This window comes from Miscanthus floridulus, chromosome 3, assembly GCF_019320115.1.
Source record: "Miscanthus floridulus cultivar M001 chromosome 3, ASM1932011v1, whole genome shotgun sequence".
NCBI classification, from domain to species: Eukaryota; Viridiplantae; Streptophyta; class Magnoliopsida; order Poales; family Poaceae; genus Miscanthus; species Miscanthus floridulus.
In genome coordinates, this window is record NC_089582.1 from 42,276,731 (window position 1) to 42,284,514 (window position 7,784).

Sequence of the window (7,784 nt, forward strand, 5' to 3'; positions counted from 1 at the left end):
GATCTGAGGAAGATGAAGAAGATGTCGGAGTCACTAGGAAGAAGACGCTCCCAAAAAACCTGATCACCTGCACGCCCGAGCAGGTGTCGCTTGACGGATGGCGGTTCCAGAGGCCTGCTCTCCCAACTCTCTATGCGCGCAGAGGAGTGGTACGGGAATGACAGAGAGCAGCACAACAGCAGCGTGGTGGTGTTCTTGGCTATGTGTTCTTCCCTCGCGAACAAGAGAAGCAGTCCCCCTTTTATGCAGCAACAAACAAAGATGAAGAGCCAGGCACATGAAGAGATAGCAGTCACAAGCGCGTCCGTTACTAGTAACTTATGAAACTGACAATTCAATTGTCTGTTACTAGTAACAGAAACACTAAGACATCATGACCCACTAGAATATAATGGTCATCATGCACTTGACACTCATCAAGACGTCAGTTACATTAGCGGCATAAAGGACCATGCTTGTTACACCCAACATTAACCATAGTCTTGGAATTATTCTTTGATTTAATTATTGAATAAAAATGGAACAGGTCCAATTAAATCCAACAATCCCCACCAAATTCCAAGACAAAGAAAAATGTTCTCAGCTGCTAATGTTTGATATACCAGTTTTTCAATGGAGACTGTTAAGTTGAATATCCATCTAGAACAAAGGTTATACTTCTTCACAACTAAACAATGGACTATGCCTTGAATTGATAGTTTTGTGCGAAATAAGTTTCACCTAAGTCCTTTACTGATACAAGGCTTCCTAAAGCATCCCCTCTGGTTGGAGCATATAAGTCAAACTCCTACGCCTTTTATGAGTATCTAGAGATCACCCAAATCTTATAGGCGGTGACTAGCAATGGAACTCATATAGGTGTGTTCCTCAAATGATGTTCTGTAGGAAAACATCTTTGCTTCAGCGAGCCACTTGGAACACATTAAGGTAAAAATCAACCTACCTTACAGCAAAGGAAAGTCATGCATCTGACATGGGCCAAGTTAAGGTTCTTTCCTCATAGTCAACCCCTGGCTTGTTTCACCATCCTACTTTATGGGATCTCCGATCACATAGAACAGGTTACCACCATGGTAGACTTCATGTGGGTCTCAGGCCCATCTCACTCGATGCACTATCTATCACATTACGTGATAGTCCCTTAGTGAATTGATCTGCTAGATTTTTAGACGTATGGACATAGTCCAATGCTATCACTCTGGAGTTTCTCAATTTTCTGGCAGTTTTTAGCCACCTCTTAACATGCCTTGTGGACTTTATGTTATCCTTAGAACTGTTTACCTTGATTATCACAGTTCATAGAAATAGCCGGTATAGGTTTTTCTACTCCTGATAAATCCATAAGGAGTTCACGAAGCCACTCGGCCTCAACACCGGCGGTGTCTAATGCTGAGTTTTGCTTTCATGGTTGACCTCGTTAAGATGGTCTGCTTGCAAGACTTCTAAGAAACAGCACCACCTCCAAGCAGAAACACATATCCACATGTGGAATGAACCTCATCAGCATCAGATATCCAATTTGCATCACAATAACCCTCTAGTACCTTTGGATACCTGGTATAGCGAATGCCATGCTCACAGTACCTCTTAGGTAGCGCATTATTTTCTCAAGAGCACGCCAATGACTATCTCCCGGATTTAACACAAACCGGCTTAGTTTGCTCATAGCAAACGAGATATCAGGCCTTGTAATGCTAGCCAGATACATAAGCGAACCAATAATTTGGGAGTATCTCAATTGATCCCTTGCTATTCTCTGATTTAATCTTTTCTTCTCCCATTCCTTGAATGGTGTGATTTCTTTATTCTTTTTAGGAACTCTATTTAGGACATGACACGCTGTCAAAATAGCCTCACCCCACCATTCCTTAGATAGTCCCACTGTCTCCAACATGGCATTAATCAACTCAGTTAGAGTGCGGTTCTTTCTTTTGGCAATCCTATTGGATTGTGGTGAATATGGCGGTGTCCTCTCATGAATAATTCCATGTTCTACGTAGAATTCAGAAAATTCACTTGAAATGTATTCTCCCTCACGATCAGACCTCAACCGTTTAATTTTCCTCTCAAGTTGATTTTCTACTTCAACTTTATAGGTCTTGAAATAATATAACCATTCATGTTTTGATTTTAGCAAGTACACATAGCAAAATCTAATACAATCATCTATAAATATCATGAAGTATCTTTTGCCACCTTTAGTCAATTCGCCATTCATCTCATACAGATCCGAATGAACTAGTTCTAATGGCGCCAAGTTTCTCGCCTCAGTAGCCTTATAAGGCTTGCGAGGTTGCTTAGATTGCACACACACATGGCACTTAGAACCTTTGACTAAATTAAATTTTAGGATTAAATTTAGATTTGCTAGCCGCGATAGACAACCAAAATTAACATGACAAAGCCGTGAATGCCAAATATTTGACTCATCAGGGATAATAACACATAATCATGCAAAGATAAGCGGAACAAGCCTTCGTAATCATAACCTTTACCAACAAATGTTCCATATTTCGACACTACACATTTATTAGCCTCAAAGATAATTTTATAACCATCTCGACATAGTTGAGAGCCACTAACTAGATTCTTTTTGATGGAGGGGACATGCTGGACGTTCTTCAACAACACTGTATTTCCCTAAGTGAACTTCATAATGACCGTACCAACATCAAGAATACACACATGGGACCCATTCCCCATCAACAAGGCTCTAGTCCCGTCGGCCTTATAAGAAGAAAATAAAGAAGCATCAGCACACACATTTATGTTAGCCCCAGTATCCATCCACCACTCAGGTGAATGACAGACTGAAAGAACAGTAGGTAAAGAATTTCCATACCCAGATGTTCCTCCTTCAGCCTCGCTAACAACCATGTTTGTAGCTTTCTCTTCTTGCTTGAATTTGTGGTCTGGACACACACTTGCCCAGTTCTCATTGCTCCTGTAAACAAAGCAACCACCTTTTTTGTTCATTTTCGTCTTAAAAGTGGTTGTTTGATTTAGCTTCGAGTTGTTCTCTTGCTTGTTCTTCTTTTTCTTGTTACAATATGCATTGTTGTTTTTCCTCTGCACCATATTGGCTGCAGAAGACTCAACTCCTTTTTCATCTGTCTTTTGCTCTCGCCCTCTCCTCAACATCAAGAGACCCAATAAGCTCAGCAACGCTAAACTCTTGTCTCTTGTGTTTAAGAGAAGTAGAGAAATCCTTCCAAGAAGGTGGCAGCTTAGCGATTATACCGTCGATCGCAAACTTGTCAGGCAACACACAAGGAAATTGTTTGAGTTCCTTAGCCAGTGCCTGTATCGCATGAGCCTATTCCACTACTGAACGGTTATCAACCATTTTATAGTCATACAATTGCTCCATGATGTACAGTTCACTACCAGCATCAAAAACATCGAACTGAGCATCAAGTGCATCCCATAACTCTTTGCCTATCGCGCATATGATGTAATTGTCCTCGTATTTGCTATGAAGTGCACTAATCATAGCGCCTCGAAACAGGTTATCGATCGCCGTGAACTTTTGCTCATCCTCAGTAGCAAGTTGTTCGAGCTTCCCCTATGCGACGTGATAGCAGTTCATAGCAGTCAACCACAGGACCATCTTAGCACGCCATCTCTTGTAATTTGTGCCATCCAAATCATTCGGCTTTAGTGCAGCAGCAAAATCACCAACAGAAAATTGTCTAATATCAGGTTTTTGGATTATTAGGAATTTAGGCATTTTCATGTTAAATTTAATCCAAAAAATCCATAGCAAATTGGTGACAACATGTATGTGCATGTTGAAAGGTCTCTAGTTTGGTTTCGGTAATTGAGTGACAACCTAGGTGGACTAATGTGTTTAAATGTGAGATACATAGGTGATTAGTCCATAGGAACACTTGTGTAAGCAACACATGCCACGGAGGTAGAAATGGCTTAGATATGTTGTAAGGCTCACACATGTGATGAAGGAGCTCATTGCATATGAGACATGACATTGGGTCAGGTGACTAAGGTGGAGAGGATCAAGACAAGACTTGGCTTGATGGACTGGTTGCAAGCGTGAAGGGCAAGTTGGAGGCTTTGGAGCAATGGACCGCGTGGTGAAGCTTGAGCAAGACTTGGTGCCGATGGACGAAGGCAACGGTGAAAAGCAAGTGATGTCAAGATCGATGAACCAATAAGGTCACGTAATGATATGAAGTGGATTATATCATTTGTCGATTGTGTTGGTGCATGTGTTGCATCGACATTGGAGAAGGAATGGAATGAGCAAGGCAAAGGTATATTTGTAGGGCATTTCATTTCACTGGTCATAGGTGTGTAGAGAAGTTTATGACTGGGTTTAGGATAGATGGCCGTACTATCAAGAGGGTCAAACTTGTTTGCATATCAGTCATCTAGTGCCACTTGAGTGATCTAACTTTGCATCATTGTTAGGATCGAGTGGCGTGGTGAATTGAGTGACTAATCCTTTGAAAAATTGTTTGTAAAAATGCTGATGCACTTGCACATGATGGTGTACACTTGGTGGTGTTGGCACATTTGCAAAGGAGAAGAAGTTGGAGAAGTTTTGGAGGAACTTGAGTTGAAAAAGAAGAGTGATGGTTCTTGGATTGGAATACTATATTGATCCATTGTGCTTTGAATCAAATGTGCATGTGGGATGTGGAGCCCTCTGCATAAGCTTTCCAAAAGGTCCAAGATCATCGAAATCGGACTTTGGAGCTAAGAGTTATAGTCATTTTAGCGTTGAAAGGTCTGTGACGGACTCTGTGACTGGACGCGTTCGGTCAATGCCTAGTGCCTGCGAGTCCGGTCAGTGTTTCTTTCGTGAGCAGAAGCGACCGGACGCTTGGACAGTCTGGTCAGTGATGACCTGACACATCCGGTCATCATAAGAGCTCTCTGGAACCTCTCTAGAAGTGATCGGACTCTGGGAGAGTCGAGTCTGGTCATAGGAGAAAGGGGAGTCCGGTCAGTTGTATAGATGCTCGTTAGTGACCGGACTCGGCCTAAGCACGTCCGGTCGCTGGACCTAGGCGCGTTTGGTTAGGAGTATGCATGAGTGGTAGCTAGCCATTGGCGAGCAACGGTCATCTTCGAACATCGAGGCTATGTGGCTGCATCTCAGTGACCGGACTCTAGACCAGACTCTAGACCGAACTCTGGGGTGAGTCCGGTCAGCGAGTCCAGTCAGTGCGCATAAATCAGGATGAAGGGAGTAACAACTATTTTAGCCCTTGGGGCTATAAAAGGAGTGTGTGGCCAGCCTTGGCACATGCTTAGCACCCTTGGGACTTAGTGTCCATGCTTGGGGAGTGCTAGGAGATCCTCTAACTCACTTGTGCACATAGTGGTTGCATCCGATTGCGAGTGAGTGATTCTAGTGCGATTGCATTGTGAGAATTGCATCAAGTGGCACTAGGTGATCGAGTTGCAAGCCGGTGGTGCTTGTTACTCTTGGAGGTTGTCACCTCTTAGATGGCTTGGTGGTGGTCTCTGTCGAAGCACGCAAGGAAGCTTGTGCAGTGCTCCGGAGAAGGATTTGTGAGGGGTACCGTGCTCACCCCGCGGAAGCCGCGAAGAGCAACACTAGTAGAGTGTGTCATTGAGCTACCATCACTTTTGGGGTAGGTTCTTGCTGTGCCCAACGTGTGGGCTTGGCGGGTGATGCCACTTAGCCGCCGAACCACCAATTGAGCGGTCGACACAACATAGACTAGCCTGGTGGCATCCAAGTGAACCTCAGGATAAAAATCACCATGTTATCCTCTTCCTGTTGGTTTGCAATCCCCTTACGCAAACTTGTAATTACTTTCACATTCATTGTGCTTGTGTAGTTGCTCTTGTAATTAGTTAGCTTGTGTAGCTTGCTAGTTACCTTCTAGCTTGTGTAGCATAGAAGTAGCTCCCTTGCGTGCTAATTCGGTTTGAGTAACCTTGTTAGTCACATTGCTTAGTTTGTGTAGCTAAGTAATTTGCGCTCTATAATTTGGCTTGTGTAGCCTTGTTATTGAGCATTGCTAGTGAGCTTAGGTAGCTTTGTGCTTTTGCTTACTGGCATGTGTAAGAGCTCCCCCGTTGCTTGAAGTACTAGTGGCATGGTTTGTGTAACCTTGCTCCTAGAATTGATTAGGTGAGCCTAGCTAGCCCGGCACCTTTGTTGCCAAATTAGGATCTTTATAAGGTGCTTGTGAAATTAGATAGAGGGGAGTAGTCTTGGCTAGACCATTAGTTTTAATTCCACATTTGTTTCGGTTAGCCGGTGCGATTAATTTTAGAAAGGACTATTCACCCCCTCTAGTCCGCCATCTCAACCCTACACACGTGAATGTATTACTACTTGCACTAGTAGCAGATATGGATATGAACGACATACGGAACATAGCGGAAAAGATATTGAGTTTAAGAAATTCAAGAACAGAATTATACCCAGCGGAGGGACCCATGCTCAAGGCACCGATGGCTCCATGCGCACTACTCGATGTCGCAGACCACAGTCGATGCATGACAATGTTCGTAGTCCAGTCCCCCGAACGTCCACCGGGAAGTAGATGATCCAAGGAAGAAGAAGACGTCGAAGTCACCAGGAAGAAGCGAACAGTCACGGAGATGCTCCCCAAAAACTTGATCATCCGCACACCCGAGCAGGTGTCGCTTGACGGATGGCGGTTCCGGAGGCCTGCTCTCCCAACTCTCTGTGCGCGCAGAGGAGTGGGACGGGAATGACAGAGAGCAGCACAACAGCATCATGGTGGTGTTCTTGGCTATGTGTTCTTCCCTCGCGAACAAGAGAAGCAGTCCCCCTTTTATGCAGCAACAAACAAAGATGAAGAGCCAGGCGCATGAAGAGATAGAAGTCATCATAGCCTCCGTTACTAGTAACTTATGAAACTGACAATTCAATTGTCTGTTACTAGTAACAAAAACACTAAGACATCATGACCCACTAGCATATAATGGTCATTATGCACTTGACACTCATCAAGAGGTCAGTTACATTAGCGGCATAAAGGACCATGCTTTGTTACACCCAACATTTACCGTAGTCTTGGAATTATTCTTTGATTTAATTATTGAATAAAAATGGAACAGGTCCAATTAAATCCAACAGAAACAGTTATGCATTTACTCTTCTATTGTCCTTTTGCAAAAGACTGCTGGGGGATCTTGAACTTTCACTTTGCAGACAACCTCTCAATACCACAAATCTTTCAAGCCTGGAGAACTCTCCTCAATGTTTCTTTCTCATTCGATATATTCAAACTCCTTTGCTGGGGTATTTGGATGATGAGAAATGATGTCATTTTCAGAAACAAAAATCCCTCTGTCGAAAATTTGCAGAAGAACTGTAACAGTGGAGTCTCTCCTGTTGCTGCACAGAACGAAAGCTACAATTACCCCCATTTTAGAATCATGGATTCAGTCTCACCTGTAATCTTTCTAATTTTCTTTGTTTCGTTTTATGTTTCCTGAATCCTTCTCCTCTCCCTCCCCCATGTTTCTCAATTCTCTGTAATGCCTGTACTTGGTGGTTGTTTTTCATTTTAATAAATTTGCAATAGGAGCCGCTGGCTCCTCCTGATTCCTCAAAAAAAAAGTAGATCAGGATGTTACAAATACATGCATGTTGTAAGCGTATTTTTCAAGTGGTTTCAGGTGTTTCATACATCTGTTGCAAGTGTTTTATTTGAATATTTGCAATGATTCAAGTGTTTTCGGTGTTTTTCAAGTGTTTCATACGCATATTTCAAGTGTTTCATTTATCTTTTTTGTATGTTGCAACTGGG